This window comes from Sciurus vulgaris (assembly GCF_902686455.1).
Source record: "Sciurus vulgaris genome assembly, chromosome: 14".
Classification (NCBI taxonomy): Eukaryota; Metazoa; Chordata; class Mammalia; order Rodentia; family Sciuridae; genus Sciurus; species Sciurus vulgaris.
The window spans coordinates 92,176,431-92,199,202 of record NC_136475.1 but is presented as its reverse complement, the minus strand read 5'-3'; the positions used below and the strand labels follow the sequence as shown (position 1 = coordinate 92,199,202).

The following is a 22,772-nucleotide window of genomic DNA, read 5'->3' as shown; positions in this document are numbered from 1 at the left end:
CTCTGTGACTGAGGTAATTCAGAAGGAGCCTGTGGGTTGTCGGTCCTGGGTTCAATGTCCCACCCAGCCACATGTGTCTGCACCGCCCCCTGTGCTACTGGGACAGGCACAGAGGGACTCCTGCTTTTTCCCCTGCGGTTACAGAGTCTTGCCTATCTGTGAGTGGACAGGCTGCTGCGGGTTCATATGGTCGTGTTGAGAGCCCCCAATTTATAAACGGGTTCCAGAAGGTGAGAACAGGGACTTGGGCTACAGTCAGTTGAAGCTGGGGAGCTGACCGACTTCCAGGGGCGCTGGACCACAGACAGTCCGCATCACTGCACTGCTTATGTGAGGCCTGCCTCCTGTCAGAGCAGCCACTGTGCTGGATGAGGGAGGAATGGGTAGGGAGGGTTTCCTTTCGCTCAATTAAGGCTTGGCTATGGGTGGCAGAGTTTTAAGAGAAGTAAACACCTGTCCCTTTCCATTCTTTGTCCATCTACCCATGGCCCATCCTGCCATGTACTTTGTTTTCCCCTAAGACCCCCCCCAGCACCCACAGGGGGCTGCCCCATCCCTGCCACAAACCACATTCAAGTTGTCCCCCGACATTTCCTGCCCCTCCGCTGAGAAGGCCCCTGCTTGTAGTGGCCCTCGTCCAGGACAAGGTGAGGACAGCCTGGTGGCAATTCATGCCAGGGTGTGAGGGTCTGTGCTGCAGACTCCTGTGTGGAAGCTGGGTGTTCACGTAGTGGGACAGCAGGTGGCCCAGAGCAAGCCTAGGCATCTGCCGGCCAACTTCCATGCACAACTCTGCTGCTGTTCCCATGGTCTTTGTTTTCCTGAACTTGAAGGTTTCTCAAAGTCTGAAGCATTTTCAGGATGGACGTGGCTTCAGGGGGGACCTCTGGTGTGAGGCTTTTTGAGCTGCCTTTGACCTGCCCAGTTGCACAGGCCGATATTTGGTCAGAGTGAGTGCATTGGGACCAGTCGGAACTGAGCTTCAGACCAGAGACAAAAATCTGTCTGTGAGCAAAGAGGCTTTTGGGAGGGCAGCCAGTGGCCTCTAAAGTCTTTCTGCTGTTCTCTGTGGTGGGGGAGGCCTGGGGGAGGAGGGGGGAGATGGGAGCAGAAGAGAAGAGGGATCAGTCTGCAGGGCCGATCACAGGATGGGCGCGCTCTTCCCAGGCAAGCGATTCCAGAACAGGGCTACTTCTGTGGCGGTGACTCAGAGACCCTCACTGCTCTGGTCAAGAACGCTGAAGGGCCGGTCCTCAGAGGGGCAGTGCCTCGGCAAACTCCTCAACCCTGCAGCTTTGATCTCCCGCTCCGAGGACGAGGGGACACGGGCTTTGATGTTCACTCTCACTTGGCTGTCGTGGGACCCGTCCAGCCGTCTGTGAGGGTGCGTGCTGGCCCTGAGCCAAGGATTCGTTATGTGACTGAGCCAGACCCCAGACCTTGCCGGGTTGGGCCGGGAGCCAGCAAGGGGAGCCTGCGGTGCACCAGGTACCTTGGGATTAGCACGAGGCCTGTTTATCCGGGAAGCGGGAAGAGCCACATGTGCCGAGCGATGCAGCAGGCAGTTCCTGAAGCTGTACATTGTCTTCATGGAGTGGCAGAGTGGCTGCTTGGATATCACTCCCCGGGTCCTGAAATGGAACCCCACGCAAAGAAATTAGAAAAGCGATCGGGGCTCTGCAGCTGCTATTATACCATCTGGTGGCTCAGAAATATTTTATAATCAAATGAGTAAGACAGCGTCTCACGCCACACACCCGCCCCCCCTCCCCTCCCTTTCTCTGAGGCACCAGGGAAGCCTTTTCCCCAGGGGTGAAGACATCAGCCTCTCAGTCCTTGGCAGCTCTCTCGATCCGCCTGGGCTGGTTGGTTCCTTGTGAGATGGGGTGCTGCCTCGCTGTGCTGCTGGGGGTGGGCGCAAGTGAGACTAACGTCCAGTTGTGTCCTCTGGGGTACCATTTATTATCTGTCTTAGAAAGACTTGAAAATTGTGACTTTTGAGTGAGCCTACAGAGTGGGAGAATATCTTTGTCACTCATACTTCAGATAGAGCACTAATTTCCAGAATATATAAAGATCTCAAAAAAAAAAAAAAAAACAAAAAAAACTCTACACCAAGAATACAAATAACCCAATCAACAAATGGGCTAAGGATATGAACAGACGCTTCACAGAAGAAGATCTACAAGCAATCAACAAACATATGAAAAAATGTTCACTATCTTTAGTAATAAGAGAAATGTAAATCAAAACTACACCAAGATTCCATCTCACCCCAATTAGAATGGCGATTATCAAGAATACAAGCAACAATAGGTGTTGGAGAGGATGTGGGGGAAAAGGTACACTCATACATTGCTGGTGGGGCTGCAAATTAGTGCAGCCACTCTGGAAAGCAGTGTGGAGATTCCTTAGAAAACTTGGAATGGACCCACCATTTGACCCAGCTATCCCACTCCTCAGCCTATACCCAAAGGACTTAAAATCAGCATACTACAGAGGTACAGCCACATCAATGTTCATAGCTGCTCAATTCACAATAGCCAGATTGTGGAACCAACCTAGATGTCCTTCAGTTGATGAATGGATAAAGAAACTGTGATATATATATATATATATATATATATATATATATATATATATACACACACACACACAATGGACTATTACTCAGCTATAAAGAATAATAAAATTATGGCATTTGCAGGCAAATGGATGAAATTGGAGAATATCATGCTAAGTGAGATAAGCCAGTCTCAAGAATTCAAAGGAAGAATGATCTCACTGATAAGCGGATGATGACACATAATGGGGGGTGGGAGGGGGGCAAGAATGGAGGAAGGAGGGGCTGTATAGAGGGAAAGAGAGGTGGGAGGGGTGGGGGGGAAGGAAAAAATAACAGAATGAATCAAACATCATTACCCTGTGTAAATGTATGATCACACAAATGGCATGCTGTTACTCCATGTACAAACAGAAACAACACGTATCCCATTTGTTTACAATAAAAATAAATTTAAAAAATAAAAAAATCGTGACTTTTGCTTTCCTGGATGTAAATGTTACATGCGTGTGTTCATCACAGAGTATTTAGAAACTACAAAGAAACTGGAAAACCAATGAATAATTCATAACATTTCCCCTCCACCAGAGGGGCTACCACTGAGAACATTCGCCACATTTGGAAGATTTCCTAAGTAGCCCGAGTGCACAGATGGTCTGCGTCTCCAAACCACCAGGAAGAATCATGGAAATAGATGGCGGTTTGGGCTCGTGGGCATGTCTGAATGTGTGCGTGCTGGGTGGGGGTGTCTATGTGTGTTCGTGTGGTGCCTTGAGGTCCTCAGAGCCCCTTGGTTCAGAGCAGAGCCAGCGGCTTCCTGGGTCGGCACTGGCCTGGCTGCGTCCGTGCCCTTCTCTGGAGGTGGTCAGTGGGAGGACACTGGAGCAGTGCCTAGTGCTGGGGCCACTGGGGGCCACGGGAGCTTCCCGAGGGATGTTTCTCAGCAGTGCACCAGACAAAGTGACCACCATAGACACCAGGCCAGGAGGCTCTGGGCATATGGTGAGAGAAATCCCTGTCCCAGAAATGAGAAGAATGGATGGGAACAGATCAACCTGCCCCTGGTCCCCAGAGCCCACCTGCTTGTCCAGGGCTGGGCGTGGAGTCCCAGGGAGGCATCTCTCTGCTCGCTTGTTAACTTTGCCTGGCCCCAGCTCACCCGCCTTGTGGAGGCAGGCCTGACTTCTTGGGCCATTTAACTCAACAGCCCTTCTGATAAACGGAAGCTCCTGGCGGGTGAAGTGGGATTCAGGGAGAGTGTGATCACCCAGCATCCAGCAGGGATCACTGGTCAACCAGGCTGAGGCCCACAGACCTGGGCTGGCGTTGATTTCTGTGGGTAGGGGGTGTTCTGTTAGAGCTCCGGGCCCACGTACTGTCTCCCCTGAGAGCGTGAAATGAAGGCAGGATGCTTCTCGCTCCTTCCCCATCTCCCTCCCTCGCTCCCCTCCTTGAGACCCGAGAGTTTAAACATCTGTTCCCTCCCTCTGCCAGCCCTCCCAGACTGGTTTCTGAAGGAATCTTTGCCTGCAGAGTGGTGCGCACTGTTTTCACCCCCAGAGGAACAGAGTGCTCACAGATAAGCCCGGGTTGTGTTACTGGATTCCAGAAGTCTCCAGAACACACCACACCCACCCCAGGTGCTGGTGGTGGTTGATGCTGTCACTTGATTTCAGCCTGGTGTGGGGTCAGCCTCAGGTAATGTGTCCAGCTCCCTGGGCTCTGGGGATCAGTGTGACGGACGCCACTCTTAGGAACATTTTGCTTGTCTGTCCACTGGCTCGGCCATCCGGCCACCCTGCGCCCCTCTGAGCACCTCCGCAGGCCGGGCAGAGCCCGCTCAGGGAACCACAAGGTTGGGGTGCGTGGGGAAGCTTGCTCTGGAGCTGGTGGCTGATGTGGGTCACAGGGATGTCACTAGGGTACAAAATGTGCCTTCCGAAGCCTATTGACAGTCATCAGCCCCAAGCTGCAGCCCCAGGTGTGGACCAAGGGTGGGAAGAAAGCAGGTTTGAAATGGCTACACCTGCTCACCTTGTTGAAAGTGCCTCCTGCCACCTCGGGGCTCCAGGATCTGACCTGGGGTCGGTGTCCAGCGGCTGCCTGCTGTTCTTCCTTCAGGCCCTTAACGGTCTCTGGGTCTTCTACCGGCCCGTCCCCTCCATGTGTATTTGTTCATTTTTGTGGTACTGGGGGTTAAATCCAGGGACACTCCACCACTGAGCCACAACCCCACCCCTTTTCAATTCTGTTTGATTTAGAGTCAGAGTCTGGCTGAGGCTGTCCTTGATCTGGCAGTCCTCGCGCCTCAGCCTCCCAGGTTGTTGGCGTCACAGGCGTTCGCCACCCGCTTGGCCCCCCTCCAAAGGTGTGCAGAGCACCTCGACTGCCATCCCCTTCCTTGACACTCTGACTTTCCCTGGGGAGGCTGGGAATTTCCCGAGTCCTCTTTTAGGTCTCTAAGCTCCCAGTGGTGCCTGGCACAGAGCCTGGGCCGAGTCGATGGAGCCATTCGGCTTGCCCAGTCCTTCATCTCTATCCCTGTGGATTCAGACGGGATCAGGATTGGCCAGCCGTGTTTCACACTTGAAAGGAAGTGGTCCTGAGAAGAGGCGGGGCGGGTGTGGCAGCAGGACCAGTTCAGAGCCCTGCGTAAAGGACCAGGGCTGGCCTGGGGTTGTGGCTCGGGCAGAGCGCTTGTCTAGCCCACCGGAGGACTGGGTTGGATCCTCAGCACCACATAGAAAGAAACAAATAAAATAAAGGTATTGTGAAGAAAAGAAAAAAATAAAGAGGAAGAAGAAGGACCAGTGTCCTGATAGGCCAGTTACAAGCTGGCTCCTAGTCATGCTTGTGTTCAGTGGGTGGACACCTCCTGGAGGCCGGGCCTGGGCTGGGGACAGGAAGGGCAGGTCTGAATCCACAGATTTTGTACACTCAGGGCAGCAACGTCGAGCTTCTCTGAGCACTTGGACTGTGGCCTGCTCCCAGCACGTCCCAGCACACGCACAGCTTGGCGTTGCAGGGACCCTGCGGCCCAGCAGCCAGCTTCCCTTCCTGGGCATGGCTAGTGGCACCCGCCGCTGGTCCACAGAGGCCCTCGAGGTGCCTGTCCGAATTCCACCCCATCAAAGAACCCTGCTTCCGTGTTGATTAGCTCCGGCTGACACACACTGGACTCCTGGTCATTTTCTGTTTCCTCTTGTCTTCTTGCACATTTCCTTCTGATTTAGATTTGTCACATTGGGTCGCCATCCTGGCTGCACTACCACTGCTGACCGCGACAGCGGAGTATTTCTGAATTTCTTCCCATTATGACTAGGCGGGAATGGAATGTGAATTCTTAAAAAAGAAATTTTATATTTTTTTCTACTACAAAAATAATCCATGCTCATTAGAATGTCTCCCAAATACTAAACGGTAAGGAGGAGACAGAAACACAAAGATATTTTGTCACAGTTGCCCAAGGGGCCTCCGTTACATTTGAGTGTTCAGAGGAACACCCCTTTCCTGGTACCTGAACCCTGGCAGAAAGTTGGTGGTTGAAACATCTTATTAAGCAGGGTCACTGAAGTCCTGCAGACGTTATGAGTATTTGTAACATGAAACACTTCGATGTAAAATGCGTCCTTCACCCATCTCTTCACTGAGGGTCAGACCTTTCTCGGTCCCAGCCTACTGGATGTGCTATGCTGTTGTTTTAGCATTATCTTTAATGCATTTTCTGAGATCCTCAGTGTCTATTTCTATCAAGTGAAGTAGGAACTAACATCAAATACTTGTAGATTTTCATACGCCTCTGATATTATTATTATGTCTAATTCAACAGCCATCCTCCATGAACTTTCAATTCTGTTTCATAAAAAAAAAAAAAAACCAGCTGAGTCTTGAGAGCCCCCAGCCTGAAGGCCCCACCTGCTCTGGATCTCTCAGAAGGGGTGAGCCGTGTCCCCGAGTCCTGAGGCAGACCAGGAGGCAGTTCATGAGTGCTTTCCTCTCTCCTCTCCACCCGTTTCTCTATGCACAGCATTCCTTGTGCCCCGCCCCACTCCCTGAGGAAGTCCTGTCCCAGCTGAAGCTTTTCCACTTAGACACACAAAAGCTAATGCCAGACTTAGTGGTTGAAGACTGAACGCTTTGTCCCTAGGGTCAGAAGGAGATCTGGATGTCCACTGTGGCCACGCCTGTTCCACATTGCTCTGGGGGTTCTAGCTGGAGAAAAAGAAAGAACGTGCTCCAAGCCGGGGTGGTGGTTAAAAACAAAAACGAAAACTGGGTGGTGGAAGTGTCAGCATCTATTAGCAAAACTATCTCTATTGTTCTATCTATGTACATAAATGTGATAACTATATATGTAATAAATATGAAATACATACAGCTATATATATATATACACATACATATATAGGTATATATAGAGAGAAGAAATGCGTGCACCCACTGTAATAAATGAATTCAGTGAGGTTGTCAGATATAACCAATATAGAAAAATGGATTGCCATGAATAATCTGAAAGGATTTTAGAAAGAAACAATTCCATTTATGCTGACATCAGAAAGAATAAGGTGCTTAGGAATCAATCTAACAAATGAAGTGTAAAGGTATAATCTGCGCGTTGGTTGGCCGCACTTACCTCTGCCCCTGTGGAGCCTTAACTCCAGGGGGTCAGGAGAGCCCTGGCCCCGGCTCAGGCCCTCCAGGGAGCAGGGAGGGAGATCAGAGCTTGCTCCCCCAGCAGGGGCAACTTTGGGGTCTCTCTCAGTTTTGCCCCAGAGTTCTGATCAGTCCAACCCTCTGTACCCTCTGCTGTAGAATGAAAAGGCTTTCTGGGCAACTACCAAGTTGGGAATTTTTTTTCTTTTTTTTAAGATTTAGTACTGAGGACTGAATTCCAGGACCACAGACATGCTAAGCAAATGCTCTACCACTGAGCTATATCCCAACCCTTTTAGTATTTTTACTTTGAGATAGGGTATTGCTAAGTCTCCCAGTCTGACCTCAAATTTACGATCCTCCTGCCTGGGACTTACGAGTGGCTAGGGATCACAGGCAGGCAGCACTCACCCAGGAACTTTGGGAACGTTCCATGCTAACATTTCTTCTGGAAAGGGTGCTTGGAGTTTTTGTTGGCCAGGCGAAGCTGAGGGCCAAGTTAGGCCCCAGGGCCCAGGCTGGTAGGTGAACAGTGAGGAATCTCACTACGGTCGGTGGGAGGACTTGGGAAGGCTGCCTCACCCTCTGCACCTGGGTTTCCTCATCTATCGAGTGGGAAGTATGTCTGCCCTGCTGGCCTCAAAGAGAACCAAGCGTCTGTGCAAGCGGGTTATGTGGGGCCTACTACCAGTGTTCCTGATATCTAGGACATCTTAACACCAACAGTAACAAGAGACGGTGTCATCTCAGAAGGACGCTCCTCCAAAGAGGTGCTTCTTGGTGGAAAAGCCCCCACACTGTCCTTCATCTGCTCTTCTAGCTGTGGTCCAGGGCCAGTGCACCGTCTGCAGCCTGAGTTGGGAACCCCAGGATGCTCAGGCCCTGTTAGGGAAGCCAGGGCTGAAATTATCACCTTTCCAAGCAGACCAGATTCAGGGATTTCTTTTCTCAACTGTTAATTGAGAAAAGTTTCAAATGTACACAGATGTAGCAGGAACCGTGAAACCAACGGTGGAAGAAGTGAAAGAAACCAAGGGGTTGTCTGGGGCCGTTGAAACGAGGCCTGAAGGAGAAGGCGCTGCTGGAAACCCCAGTGGACTAGCGGGTGACCCACTGCTTCCCTCCAGTCAGACCACAGCTCTGAACTGTAGGCTCCAGGGCCAAATCTGTGCACCCACGCCATCTCCGTGGCCCCTCCCGCTGACTCTTGCAAATAAAGTTTTATTGGCACAGATGTACTCATTCACTATTTACACCATTGTCTGGCTGCTGTTTGCACAGGCAGAGTTGAGTTGTTGGGACAGAGACCCTACCGCCGTAAGCTCAAGGTGCTTACTGCCTGTCCTTTCTGGAAGTTCTGCTGATTCCTGGTCCAGAAAGCAAAAGGCTGAATCCCTAGGCAGAGTGACTTTCTGAGGGTGTTTATGCTAAGTGCCCACTCTCCATCCCTTTACTGCAGTTTGTGAAGTGGCCTCTGGCCTCCTCTGGGCCTGCAGTCCTCCAGCCGCACTGCATTCTGACGCCGGGTGGTCCTGTTGCCTAACCTCGGAGCTTACCCTTCTCAGGCTGCAACTCGCAGACCTTCCTTTCCGACCTTCTCCAGCACCGCCCTTCACCCCACGGTCACCCATTCCTCTCCTCTCCGTCCCACAGATACTGTCTGAGGGCTCCTCTGTGTCCGGCAGTTTAAGAGGCCTCCTGGGTTCTCCCGTCTGTAAGGAGACACTTCACTGTTGCCTTTCCTGTCTCTTCTGGGAGATTCTGCCACCGAGGCCACCCTGGCCAACTTCTCGCAAGGGCCAGGGTCAGGGTCAGCTACCTTCCAAGTTCACTTGCCAGAGAGACCTGGAGGTCTCTCAGCAAACGAGGTTCCCAGCTCTTGGCACAGTTGAGGCCTCAAAGCCAGTTCTCTTTGCTACAAGTTTCAAGTTCTTGTCCCACACTCTGGGACAGGGACGGGAGTGTTAGCTCCTCAAAAACCACTTTTGCTTCTTTCCGGGTTTATTCCTAGGCTTCAAGGCTGGGGGGTACGGATGGGGACTTGGAGTTCAGGGGCTGCAGTTTTTCCGAGAGCTCCTCATCCTAAATATGCACCCCCTGGGCCAACCCGTGTTGGACCTTATGGTGCCTCTTCTGCTTTGCAGCCAATGGTCACCTCACGGACACTCAGTTCAACAAGCCCATGAGCACGAGGGGCTGAAGGCTAAGACCAGGAAGACAGGGCCCTGCTCCCAGAGCTCGAGGGCCAGCCAAGGATGGAGAGCACAGAATGTGCCCTACACCCCTCGAGGCTTGAGGGACAATGGTGGGCGCTTGCTGGGGCAGGAAAGAGGACATCGGGGCTAGGCTTGGAAGGGAGCAGGAGAGTGTGCCGGTCAGCCACAGAATTAACAGATCATTAAAAAGAAATGAGGGAACTGGGGTTCAGGAACCCCAGTGAGGCTGACCACAGTGACGCTCAGGAATGGCTGGGAAGGTCAGGAACTGCCGGGACTCAGGGAGGTGGGGCAGCTGCCTCGCACAGGCATTTGAAGATCGGCCTTCTCAGACACGGACCTGTCTCCTGCGTAGGTAAAGGACGACCTCATTAAGGTCCCTTCGACTCTGGCAGAGAAGAGGTAGTTCCTTCCCTGCTTCCCTCTCTCCTTCCTCTGTGGGAGAAAAGACTCCTTGAGCTCCCACCCACTGCGCACCTGGCCGTGCTCTGCCAACCAGCTGGCAACAGGTTCAGTGGTAATGATGACCGACACCTATAAAACGCTCCCTCTGGGCCAGGCCCGTCTATTCATTCATTCATTCCCCGATTCACATACTCATCCATTAGCTCTTTGATTCCAGCACCAACCCCAAAACAGGTGTTTTCAGTTTCATTCATAAACTTATGCCCAGCAAGATTAAGCAACTAACTTCATTAAGGACCCAGCTCCTAAACCTTATGCACACCTGGAAGGGGAGAAAGGACCTGTCTATGGTGACTCACGATCCCTACGTGGGAGTGCCAAGGCCCCATGGAGACCTGCGTCTCGATGCCCAAGGTGTCCTTGGGGGAGGACCTGTGTGCTTCAGGGACAGAGAGATGGCTCTGAACAGGACCTTGAAGGCCAGGCTGAGGCAGTAGCAACAGGGACAGCTTGAGGGGGGACAGCGTGGGTCCAGGTGTCCCTGGGAGGGCTGCTCTGAGCCAGATGCCACACCGTCCCCTTGCTTTTCACAGCCACTCTGTGAGCTGCTCTTTCCCTGAATTGCAGCTGAGGACCCAGCTCAGGAGAGAGGGTGGGAACCAGGTCTGGCTGACTGCCCAGCCACACCCCTTGCCCCACACACGCCACCACACCACCTAAGTGCGACGAAGCCATGGGGCAGAGTGCTGAGTGGCCTCCCCTGGTGTTGCTGGCCTCTGCCCCCAGCCTCTGCTGCCCACCGACCTCCAACCTCTCTGTCCTGGACTCCTGGCCACCTCTGGCAGACTCCTCCCTGTTGGACCCCATGGGAGGTTGGAACCTTCATGGTCCCCCACACCCTGGCTGCATGTCTGCATCTGTAAAGCATTTTACAACAGCATTGCTCCCCACGTACAGCTGAGGAGCCCCTGCCCCTACCAAGAGCCTCCATTTGTTTAGAGAATGGCTGAAGGTCAAGAGCGGAGGCAGAACGGGTATAGGACACGCACCGCCAGGCCGGCAGCTGCAGGTGGCAGCTACATGGCAGAGTTCACACGCCCTGGCCCCCCTAGGCATCAGCTGTTTCAGGGTTTGTTTTCCCCACACACGTGTTTCCCTGACTGTCTCAGTGTGGGCTGTGACGTGCAGCCCGCACCTGGACGGGGAAGCCGGCAGGTGCAGATAAACCCCCAGACGGAGACCGAGGGGGTGCACCCTGAGCACTAGGCTGGCTGAATCCCACCCTGCTCTTGCTGGGGTTCAGGCCAGACCAAGCCCTGCCGCCTCCCCCCAGGAGTCTCGAGCAGGGGCGCTTCCCGTGCCTTCGTCAGATCACCCTAAATTGAGATCCAGGCCGAGGCAGGGAATAGAGATGGACTTTTCCCAGCCTCCTCGCCCTATCCCAGCAGTGACAGCCGCAGATCGGCCTTCTTGCTATGAAATAGCAGTGCCTTCTTCAGGCAGAAAAGACTGTGTCGCCACAGGGAGGAGTATTGGGGAGCTGTGGGGTGCCCTCCCCCAGGGCCGCCCGAGCCTGGCGCCTCCTCGCCTCCTCGCTCAGGTGAAGGGCGTGGAAGTCACCTGCAGGAGGGGGAGGAGCCTCCCTCGTGCCCCTGAGTGGCTGCAGGGGGACGTGCAGCCCTGGCTGATGGCTAACAACGTGGCCTGGCTACCTGTGAGTGAGGTCACCTGTACTACACCGAGGGCAGGTGCACTTCCGTCAGGTTGCTGAGGTGCCCGGGCCAAGCCTGTTACTTGGTAGAGCGCTCGAGGGAAGCAGGAATAATCAATAGTGAAACAGGCCCAGAAGCATTGCCTTGAAATCCTGAGAAATTCCTGGTGACCGTGATAGAGGCCGGTGTGCAGGTGTCCAGGAAAGGGGGCCAGGAGAGGCGGAGCTGCCTCAAGGTCCTCTGGATACAAGGCCGGCAGGAGTCAGAGGGTTCCTGGTCACCTGATTCCTGACACCTCTTTGCCCCTGTAGTCCCTGCAGGTGAGCGATTCCAAAGCAGAGTTTGAGAAGTTGAATCGAGATGTGCTGTTCCAGGGGAAGGTGCCCAAGGCTGGCCTCCTGGCCTCCTCTCGCCCTCCCTCTTTCCCCACACACCCTGGACTTAAGTCATTGCCTTTTGCTTTCCCATCAGGGGCATCCGGTCAGTAGATCCCTGTTGGGCGCCTGCTGGATGCGTTGGTGGGTGTTGGGATGTGTGGGAAGGACACGGGCCGACCCTGCTCTCACAGTTCATCTAGCCGTCACTTCACTTCTGTCAACCAGTCAGGACTGGTGAGCTGCCCTGGAGACCCTGCCTGCGTGGCTACCCCAGGCCCTGCACAGTGGCGTGGCATGGCTGTTCGTGCCAGGGCAGCTCCTCAGGAGGCCGCTCATGGGCGAGTCGGGGGGAGGCGGACCCCAGGCCCTGCACATGCTGGTTTTCACTGGGACACCTTCTAACGAGGAAAATGGAGGAACAAGCCCCATTTGGCTCGGTCTCTCTTTTCAACCAGTTGTCCTAATTGCCTTCGTGTTAGTGGGAGGGAGAAATCTCAGTGAAGCATCGGAAGACTCCGGGCTGTCTGGGGTGAAGCCAGTCATGTTTGGGGACTGGAGGTGACGGCTTCCCAGAGTCCGTGCTCCAGTGTCAGCCTGGGGAGACGGGTGGCAAGTGCCCCCGTGGAAGGGACTGGAATGTGGCAGCAAGCAGGACGCTGAGTGCTTCCAGTCCCAGTGAGGCCAGCCCGAGTTCCTCAGCATCCTGCTTCTGTGGACACACGTCCCAGAGAGCGCCAGGGAACGGGCCCTGCGCGTGAGGGGAGAGGGGGGCGTTCTCTGCCTTGCCCTGGGCGTCTGTATGTAGACGCATCTTCCTCTTTCACACCTGGGGAAGGTGAGCTGTGGAGGCCTCATGTGTTCCGACGTCCGCTTCTGCCTGTTGGCAGCCCCTCTGGGGACCTATCAGTCCCAGACAGGGGATCCCTTTCCTGCTACCCCAGGAGAGAAGGGAGGCGGGGAGGCCAGGGCCTGAGTCTGTACGGAGGAGCGCACCTGGCCCCGTCCGTAGCCTGGACTCTTGAGGAGGGACCTGCCTGCATCATGGCGGTGCTGATAGTGTGAGTGGGCCTTCAGCACACTGTCATCTGTATTATCAGAGTCAATGAGGCTAGATTGACTCTAATACACTTCATGCTGGTGTGACTGGGACATCTCAGGCCCAGAGAGGGAAAGTGGTTTTCCCCGAGTCACACAGGTACCCTGGCGGTTTTATGACATATCCTTGCTCTAATCCGTACTGTGTCTGAGTTTTTTGTTTTGTTTCTGAAAAGTGCTTTGAGATGGGAGCATTTTGTTTCTGTAAATACAGCGGAGGATAGAGCCGTGGAGCGGTTCTCCTGGAACCCTTCTTCTGAGGTCACTGTGGTACCATGGCAAGGGAAGTGTCTGGGACTCCAGAGAGCTCTGCAGAGGCCAGGCGGGGTCGCTGGGTGGTGAGGGGAGCTCACCCTGCTTCTGCCGCCCCGATGCCTCTATTGGCTGTTTGTGGAGCCTCTAGAGTGAGTCGCTCTGGACGCGCCTAGCGCTTTTCCGCCTACCGCCCCTCCCTGTGGCATTGCAGGGCCGCAGGTGGGGCTGGACTGACTCCTGACGGACCGGGCCATGGCCTCCTCCAGAGAGCTGGTGGGCTCAGGTCTGATTCCCGGGCCTCCCCACACCCAGTGCGTGAAGCCTCCAAGGAGGGGCTGGGGGTCCACTGGAACCAGCTCCGTGGTCAGCTCTGCGCAGCCACAGCTGGGGCCCCTCGGGCGGGGGGGAAGGGAAAGGCTGTGTCGCAGGCCTCCGCCGGCCCTTCAGCTTGTCCCGAGTCCTGGTCTGCAGGCAGAGCTGCCGCCCTCTGGTGTGCAGGCAGTCGGGGTGACGGGACCGCGGGCTGTCTGGTGCCTTCGGCCTGGCTCCAGCGCGTTCTCAGGGTCGTCTCTGGACCTGCCCGTGACCCGCAGGGGCCTTTCAGGTGCCGGGGTGTAGGCAGCCCTGCTGGAAAGGAAGCCTGGCTGGGACCACGGGGCAGGCTTCCTGGGGCAGGGGTTGACCCTGCAGTGGGGATGAGGCTGTTAGGAACTCAGGCCTCTGTTTGGGAGGAGCTCATGGTGGCCCCAGATGGTGACCTCCTGCCCTGTAGGGTAGCACAGGCTCCCATCGGAGGAGGCCCGAGGGCCCCAGAATGGGCGCCCCGCGTGGGGCGCTGGTGTGGGAGGTGGGCCTGAAGCCCACGGCTCACCCTCCAGGCGGGGCTCCCCACAGGAGTAGAAAGGAGTGGCCCTGGGCCCTGAGCATGGGGAGCATGGGGACAAGGGTGACACCCTTCTGCTCCCTGGGTGCAACCCCAGGTGCTGGGAAAGGGAGGAGCCAGTGTGGGCCAGTGGCCTGGAATGCGGTGGCCAGGGGACAGCGGCTGCAGGGCGTGTGGGCTGCTCCAGGAGACCCATCTGATAAGTCCCACGGTGCCCCCGGCCCCTGCCCTCACTTCCCTGACTTCTGCCTTGCCCCTGTGTCCCCTTCTTCCTCCATACCCTGTTCTCCCTCTGAGGGACCAGCTGTCCCGCCAAGCCCTGCCCTGGCTCCTTTGTCTTTGTGACACACCCAGGTAGTGGCACACCCGATGTGCAATGCACAGGTCCTGATCCCTCTACCCACAGGCTGAAGATGACCCAGAATCCGGGTGGGGGGACTGGTGAACCCCAGCCCTGCACACCTGCCCCCCCACCCTGAGTTCTGGAATTCTGTCACCCTCTTTGTTTGTGGGAGAAGATGGTGAGATCTAGGTCCCTGGTCCTGATCTGCTCCTCTGGGTGGGGCTCCCGGTCATCTCAGCGGGGCCCCCCGTGCACCTGCCTGCAGAGGGGTGCCTGCAGGGAACTGAGCCCCTCCTCTGGGCAGTTCTTGAAAACGAATGCACCCCCTGTGGCAGAGGTGGTGGGCCGGGGTCTGTGTGGCAGGTGGTGGGCCGGGGTCTGTGTGGCAGGTGGTGGGCCGGGGTCTGTGTGGCAGGTGGTGGGCAGGGTGTCTGCCCAGCGTCTTCCTGGGAGGTGAAAGTGAAGCCGGCAGTGGGGCTTGTGGGGGCTCCTTCTGGCTGTTGCAGCCAGGCGCCGTCCGCTGTTCCGTGGGACCCAGGAGGGCTCCCTCCTCTGCGTCGGGAGGCCCCGCCCAGCCCCGCCCGCGCTGCTCGCCACGTCCGCCTCAGCTGCTGCAAAGCAGAAACCTGAGGACCGCTGACGGTGCCAGCAGCAGCTCCGCCGTGCTCAGCTGGGCTCTCTTCACACAGGCGGGGAAGGCGGGCCGTGAGTGCCAATCAGCCCCGTCCAGCCTGGCATCCTGGAGCCAGGTCCCTGGCCATCTTCCTGTGCGTGTCCTCACCTCTGGGCACCACGGCTACACCTTGTGTCCTCCTGGCCTCCCTTCAAGCTCAAGCCAGATCTGCATGTAGATCAGGGCTGAATGTGTCATGTGACAGACACTCACTCCTGGGGTCCCAGAAAGAGCAAAGTCTCATAAGTCACTTGAAAGGAAGATCTGGTTTCCCAGGACCTGGCTCACAGGGGGCCGTCCGAGTGGCCCTCTGCCTGCATCAGGAGAACCCCCTCCACCTGAGCTCAAAGCCCCTGACCCTGGGGATCAACCCCGCCCCCTCCCAGCGCATCGAGTGTCCCAGCCCTGCTCTCAGCAGCCCAGGCTTGTCCTGGAAGCCTCAGGGGCTGCCCTCAGGCCCCTGCAACCCTAGGGCTGTGCAGCCGCAGCACCCTCTCCTGGCCTCTCCACCAGGCTGAAATGAGGTGACTTTCTGCCGTGTCCATCCCTGAGCCTCCAGCCACAAGCCCAGGAGGAAACTCTCATGACTGGGCTGCTGGGGATGTTGGGCTGGGCAGCCCCGAGGTTGCCTCGTACCACATCCTTCTTGGGGGGCTGCGTAGGCCTGGGGTTTGGGGACAGCCAGCTGCCGGGTGGGTGGCAGCTCCCTCAGAATGTGAGGACAAGGACATCCTGTGGGTCAGGAGGGCACCTGGGAGTTGTGCAGTAACTGACGCCATGAGGATGACATGCCGGAAGGGACCCCGAGGAGGACCCTGGGCGTGGCCCCGAGGCCCTCTGTGGAGTCTGAAGATCTTTTCACAGGATATTTCCAATTGTTTTTCCAGCTTGTTGTCATCTGAGGATAACTGCCTCTGAACACGCTGGTATTTCTGACAGATGTTTAATATGTGGATGGTGAGCAGATGGTGGTGATCTTTAAGGGTGGAGTTGTTGACATTTTGTGTGTGTGTGGTACTGGGATGGAGCCCAGGGCTTTGTGCATGCTAGTGCCCTACCTCGGAGCTACACCCCCAGCCCGCTTTATTTTGAGACAAGTTCTCGCTAAGTTGCTGAGCCTGGCCTCAAACTTGTGATCCTCCTGCCTCCGCCTCCCAAGTAGCTGGGATTACAGGTGTGTGCCATGGCGTCCAGCTTTGTTGACATTTTTAAAACTAAAATTTAAATATTCATATGCATAATTTATAACTATCAAAGAAAGTAACCTGTAAAGTGACATCATAGTAACAATGGCCATAATCCTGTGTGTTGGACTAGATGTAAATTTTAGGCTTCCTACAAAACTTGATCACAAGTGCAGGAAATGCCCTTCTGCCATACCATGGTGCCCTGACTCATGCTCCTAAGAAAACCTTGGAACTGATGTCACAGCAAGCCCTGGGCTGAATGGGAGGGGCCTGTGAAGCCTCAGGGAAGGGCTGGTATGGTGTCCCCATTCCTCCTGAGATCTTTACCCTCCCTGTCTGTGCCTGGTGCCGGGGTGCATAACTCCTGTGCGTGTGCATGCATGCTTGTGCACGAGTGTGTGTGCTCTCCAGGCAGGGGTGGTGTTCACAGACTGGGCTCCCTGAGGACAGGCACTTCCCACGTGTCCCCCGCACCCAGTGGCTCTGAGTGGAGCGGCAAGCCAAGCTTTGACAAAGCCCCTGCCTCCCAAACCTGCCGGCCTTGCTCAGGTCTGCCCAGAGTTCCAGCAGCATGCTTCCCGAGGTCCCTCCTGTCTGTCTCCCTCCTGGCCACTGGTTGCTGGGGGCCTGCCTGCCCTGGTCGTCCACGGGCAGCCGGCCGGGCTCAAGGTCAGTGCGTGCGTGTGAGCCGAGTCGGGTGAGTGTGTTTACTGAGCTCTCCGCTGCCTGTACCGGCAGCTTCGAAATGACATTTCAGGAATTGAATTACCGACATTTCAGGACTTGCGGAATCCAGGAATAGATTATTTGATTATATCGTTGGAAGTCATCACCACAACTGGCAAGGTTTTCTCAGCCAAGAGCTAAGCCGAGTGGGGAGACAGCAGGGGAGTGCCGTAATGACTTGTTTCCCAGCCCATCTCCCAAGCTGGTGGCAGCCGTGCTCTTCCTGGACGGGGGAAGCCCCGGGCTCTCCACAGCTCCTGGCGGGGCCCAGACTGGCACTGCCTCCTGCCGGGCGCAGCATGGCCCTGCCGGTGCCCATGGCATGTGGACTCCTCAGTCTGGAAGTGCCATTATGCCAGCAGTGGCTGCAACCGTCCAGGGCTCCTCCCTCCAGCGCCGGGTGCTGGGGCAGATGAAGCTGTTGGTTCTGCCTGGAAGTCTCGCAGGCCTGTGCCGGGTTTCTGTGCCCGGCTTGCTTTCGAGGGGTTGTGGACCTTGGGACTCGCACATCCGGCAGAGCCTCGGCAGCCCTTGTGGCTGTGCCTTCGAGGAAACCTCTCTGGATTTTCACTGGCCTGATGGTTTCTGTCGAATCTGCAGGGGCCTCGGGTGCTCCTTCAGGTCCTGCAGGGCGTCAGCCTCTGAAGCCCAGAGTAGTCGTCGGGACCGGAGGCAGGGCAAGGCATCAGACCCCCGGTACTGCTGAGCAGGCGCCCTGGCTTCCTGGCTGCTCATAGCTCAGGCCCACCTGCCAAGAGCAGCAGCACACCACTGCCTACGGGGGCTCTGCCTGCCCGGGCTGGTGGCCCAGGTGCCATGGGAGATCTGGGAGGGGTCCCTGAGGCCTTCTTCAGCTATTCACCTTTGTCCTTTGGAAACTGTCGCCGATTCCCTATTAATCAAATGAGGTAATGAATATGCTGTTTGGATTCTCTAGAGGAAGCGGCAAGTGAGCTAAAAGGAGGCGTAGATCAGACCAGAACTGGTTATCCTTCAAGAAGTTCAACTGATAATTTTGAAAAAGGAAACAGCTCTGGCCTCATTAGGCCAGTGCGTCCTTGAAACCTCCTCCCTCCTTGGAATGTGCCTCTTGACATCCTGGAAACACAGCCTTCCCTTTTGTACGCAGCCTTATCTCAGCATGCAGGCGCCTACCTGGTCCTCTCGCCTTCCAGGACTGCACGGGGTTAGGCCTGGATGGGGGCTCAGATGTGGCCACTGGGGATACCTTAGTCCAGGAGCCCTTCTTCTGCTTCCATTCCTGAACCCCACTTCCCTTCAGTGGTGAGCAGCTGCTTCCTGCTCCCGAGTCTCTCTGGCTTTATTGTCTTCTGATTGGATTCCTCTCAGTCCTGGAGTTGGTGGGCATGCATTTCTTGGGGTTGAGGGCAGAGAAGCACCTCCTGTGTTTACTTACCTGTGCCTACAGGTGCCTAAAGGGGCGTGCACATAACATGGTGGCGAGAGACTCTGGGCTTAGGTGTCCAGTGTGGCTTGACCCAGGTCTGTTTCGTGAATTTGTTCCCCTCCACAGGAGCCCTTGATCCTTGTCAGAACTGCCTGCCTCTGCAAGAAATCTTAGTTGGATGCAGGAGGAGAAGGAACTGTGCAGAGCGGAGGGGCTGCCGTGGGGTGGGCTGCACCCCCAGCACATGGGACCTGCGAGCGGGCCTCAGGCAAGGCTGCCCCACGATGCCTGGACTTCAGACAGGTGACCACTAGGAGGGCCTCTTACAGGACACAGGACACAGGAACCTGCCTGGTGACACATTCAGGGACACCCTGAAAAGGTGCTCTGAGCCCCTCCACTTGGAAAACACCCAGGGCTGCCTTCAGTGGTTGAGTGGAACTAGCTTCTGGCTGGCCTTCATCTTTGGCCTCAGTTTCCTCTTCTGCCGTTGCTCCTGGGGTCCAAGGCAGAGCTGTCACCTCAGGCTATAGGGCCAAGCTGGGACTGGCAAGCAGAGGCACAAGGAAGGACACTGGCTGGACGGGGTGTTCCCAAGGGCCCTGAGTGGCAGAGGCAAAGCTTCGGGAACGGGCGGTGGCTTAGGGAGTGGCCCGTGGTTGCTGTGGGCCTGCCGTTTGTGCATGGTTTGTGAGTCTGGCCAGCCCTGGGGTTAGAGGGGAAGCCAGTCCAAATATGCCTTAGCCTTGGAGCCGACTGGACAGGCCAGCTATGTGCACATCTGCCTCATGTCCTTGACCTGTCTCATGTTTCTCCTGAGAAGAGCTTTTCTTAGCCAGTCGTCAACCTTGACTCTGAGGTTCTCCGCATCCTCGGACAGCAGTTCCACCCGGACTCTGAGGCCCCAGGAAGCTTACTCAGTCTGGTGCAGACGAAAGGGTGGTCTCCGGGCTGGGTAGCCCTGTGGGGGATACCCCAGGGGCACAGGAGTCCTGCAATGCTGTGTGGCTTGTTGCAGTGAGGTGCCAGTTGGGGAGAGCCCTGCTTGGAGAAGCCACCGCTCCCCCAGGCCACAGCCCCTTTGCAGTGCCGCGTCCCCTCAGCCTTCACTCTGTTTCTCTCCGGGCCTCCTCTTCCTCAGACGCACAGGCTGGCCCGCACACAGGCTGGCCCTCAGGTAGCACGTCCTTGGGCAGGGCAGGGCCTGGCCTTCGGGGGTCTGGCTTTCCCTGCTCTGTGCTGGCTCTGGGTCCAGGTTTGGTTCTGTGACTTCAGGAGACTCGGGTTGCAGGCTGGCCACCTTTCTGGGTGGGTGGGCCCTTTGCACATTTCTCCCCTTCTCAGAAGGCGGTTTAATCCTTGGTTCCCTCTGCCCTGGTGATTTTGTATGTGAGGAGTACACAGAGCGGCCTGGCACAGTCTGGGAACTGCGTTGCTTAGTGGCGGATGTGTAGCGGGGCATCATCCATTTGATCTTTTTCCAGCTGGCCTGATTTTAGTTTTTTCTCTGTGTCTGGCCTTTCTTCATCTGGGACTAGAGATCAGAAAAATCACACTTCTGTGACCTCAAGCTCAGCAGTGAAGCTGTGCGGTGCTTCGCGCCCTGCGGGCTGAGGTGGGGAGCCGGTCCAGCAGAGTCCCCTGCACTCCGTGCCTCCTGTCAATCACCAGGCACCTGTACGTCCTGGCTGCCGTGTCCAGGGCCATGGGTACAGCAGAGTAGGGCTTCAGGCTCCCTGGAGCTCCCTGGCGGGGAGCAGACAGGCAAGCATAAGGTTAGGACAGCAGGGCATGTGCTGTCAGCAGGGCAGGGCACAGGCAGGTCATGCCCTACACCCAGCTGTCTTCCTCCCTCCCTGCCCGTCCCTCCCTCTGCTGTTAGCCACAGCCCAAGCACCCCGTGCTGCCCGCCACACAGCTGCCACCTGTGGACACAGTGATCACTACCTCTGAATTCCTGCCGTAAGGATAGAACGGGGAGTCTGTGAAGGTATCAGTTGTCATAACTCCCTGACCCCTCAGTCAGTGCCCCAGAAGGAGCAGCCCAGCTTTGCAGGGGTCCGAAGGAAGGAGCCTCCTCACAGGGGCCCAAGCTGGCCTGCATCGTGTGGCGTTGTGAGGCTCAGAGCCGCAGCGAGTGATGGACAGGTGAGGGGCAGGCCGCAGTGCTGTGACCTGGCCCAGAGCTTCCTGGAGCAGCAAGCAGGCTGAGCTCGTGTCCATGCCTGTGGCAGATGGGCTGGGAGGAGGGAGAGGAAGGAGAAGTCCTGGGGCCACGTGCGGGCAGGTGGGAGGGTGGAGACCCACCTGGCGTGAGAGGTTGATGGGGACTCTGAGGCCTGGAGGGGAGGGGGTGGTAGAACAGGGTTCGGGACCCCGTGGCTTTCTGCGCGTGATGCTGCACCGCAGCTCCATGAATAAGACATGAGGGGACAGAGGGCCCCACGGTGCCATCATGATCGTCTGACTCGATAATAGAAAAATTAAAATTTAAAGTGATCTGAAATGACGAGTGACAGAAGTGTTCCCGGGAACCGGAGATTGGGTGCTGAGCGGCTCTTGGTGTAGGTGTCCGACACAGAATCCCGGGAGGGGCCCGTTAGCGTGTCAGTGTCAGGGTCCTTTGTCTCTGGGCTGCTGGGGCACTCAGGCCTCACCCAGAGTCCTGGGAAGCAGCCTCCTCTCAGCTGCCCCTCAGCCTCTAGACCCAGATAGGCCTCCCCGCAGGGCCTCACAGAGCCCACCAGCACCACTAGCCCCAGGGATTTATGCCACCCTCACGCAGTGGGAAACCCAGGCTCTTCACCTGGGGCCTTGCTGTTGGTCTCCAGGGGTCTTTCCTGTGTCCATTGTTGACCTTGGGACTCGGGAACGTCTACTCCAGACCCACCCTCCCCAGGCTGCTGCAGGCTTGACCTGGGACGCCTTGTGGCCACAGGTCTGTTCCTCCCCTTGGGCTCCAGGGAAGCCCTGTCTGGCCGAGTCCTCAGTCCCCGCGTCCCAGGAGCTCAGAGCAGCCTGGCTTGGGGCTCGCTCCCCAGGACAGCCACAGTCCTCTGCTCACCTGCTGGGCTTCAAACGCCACAGCCCCTTCCTTCCTTTAGAGTATTCTAGAGCCTCCCCCTGCATCCTGAGCGAGTCCTTGAGGTCAGTGGGCAGAGTGCCAGAGCCCCAGATCAACAGGCTACATAGAGCACTTACTTTAATTATGAGAGTTACATAACGACATATTAGAAAGTTGGCAAAACATGGGGCAGAAGAAGTTCACTGGTTCACTTGCTGACCCAGCTGTGTGTTCTGCCTGCGGCCTTTGGGCCCCCTTGGTCTTTCTCGCTGCAGCACGGGCTGCTGTGTCTGCGGACAGTGGCGTCTCAGGATGCAGCCAGAGCCCGCCTCAGGGCGTGCACAGTCCTTGGGCAGGGTTTTCGGGAAGGGAACGGCATCCTGACAGCAGGACCTTGTGCGGGGTGAAGGTGGCCTGAACCAGACTGCGCCCTCTGAACGCAGAGACACCCAGGGGTGTTTTGTTCAAATACAAAACATGGCGAGGGTTAAATTGGGGAAGCAGAGTGTTGGATGGGAAGGGACCCAGCGTGGTCTTGGAAGGGGCCTGAGCGGGCTGTCAGGGCAGGAAGGGTGTAGAGAGGAGGTGGGCAGGCATGGGCCCTGGCTGAGAGGCAGGGCCCCAGCTGCTTCCTCCTGGGCCGATTCCTGTCTTTGTGTCTGTTCGCTGCTGTTGGTGAAGGGTCCTTCTCCTCCACCAGACTCAGCTCCACCAGCCGGGGACTTCAGGGCCTTCTCCACACAGAACAGCCTGCTGATGCCCAACGGACCCTGGGAGGGCCAGAGACCAGCACGTGGCCATAGGGGGGATGCGTTCCATGGCTGGCCACAGAAGGTCAGTCACTGTGGGGACGCTGGCCTGGTGGGGCCTAAGCTGTGCTTGGGGAAGAAATACTAGAAAATTAAACAAGAGAAAAGAGGTGGGAGGGGAGAAAAGACAGGCCTGTGGATGAGACCCTTTCTTCTCTTTTCTTTCAAACCTGTTTTCATCACCCAGCAACACTCCACTCTTCCCGAGACTTCACAGGCAGGAGTCGGCCAGGTCCTCCCTTCCTGGACACCCGTGTCCCCCTCTGAGGCTGGGGCTGGGGCGTGGGGAGGCTCAGTGGCTTTTCTCAGACTTTGCATGTCAGAGCATCGAGGCAACCAGAGGGCCTGGGTATGGCCATCGCTCCTTTTAGGAAGCTGAGGGTGCAGCAGCTGGCCGGGGACA

General features: G+C 56.5%; 1 protein-coding gene across 2 annotated transcripts in view; it reads left to right on the top strand.

Moving 5' to 3' along the window:
- Nucleotides 1–22,772, top strand: part of HPCAL1 (hippocalcin like 1) — a 93,202-nt gene that overhangs the window by 36,239 nt on the left and 34,191 nt on the right. The window lies entirely within an intron of this gene.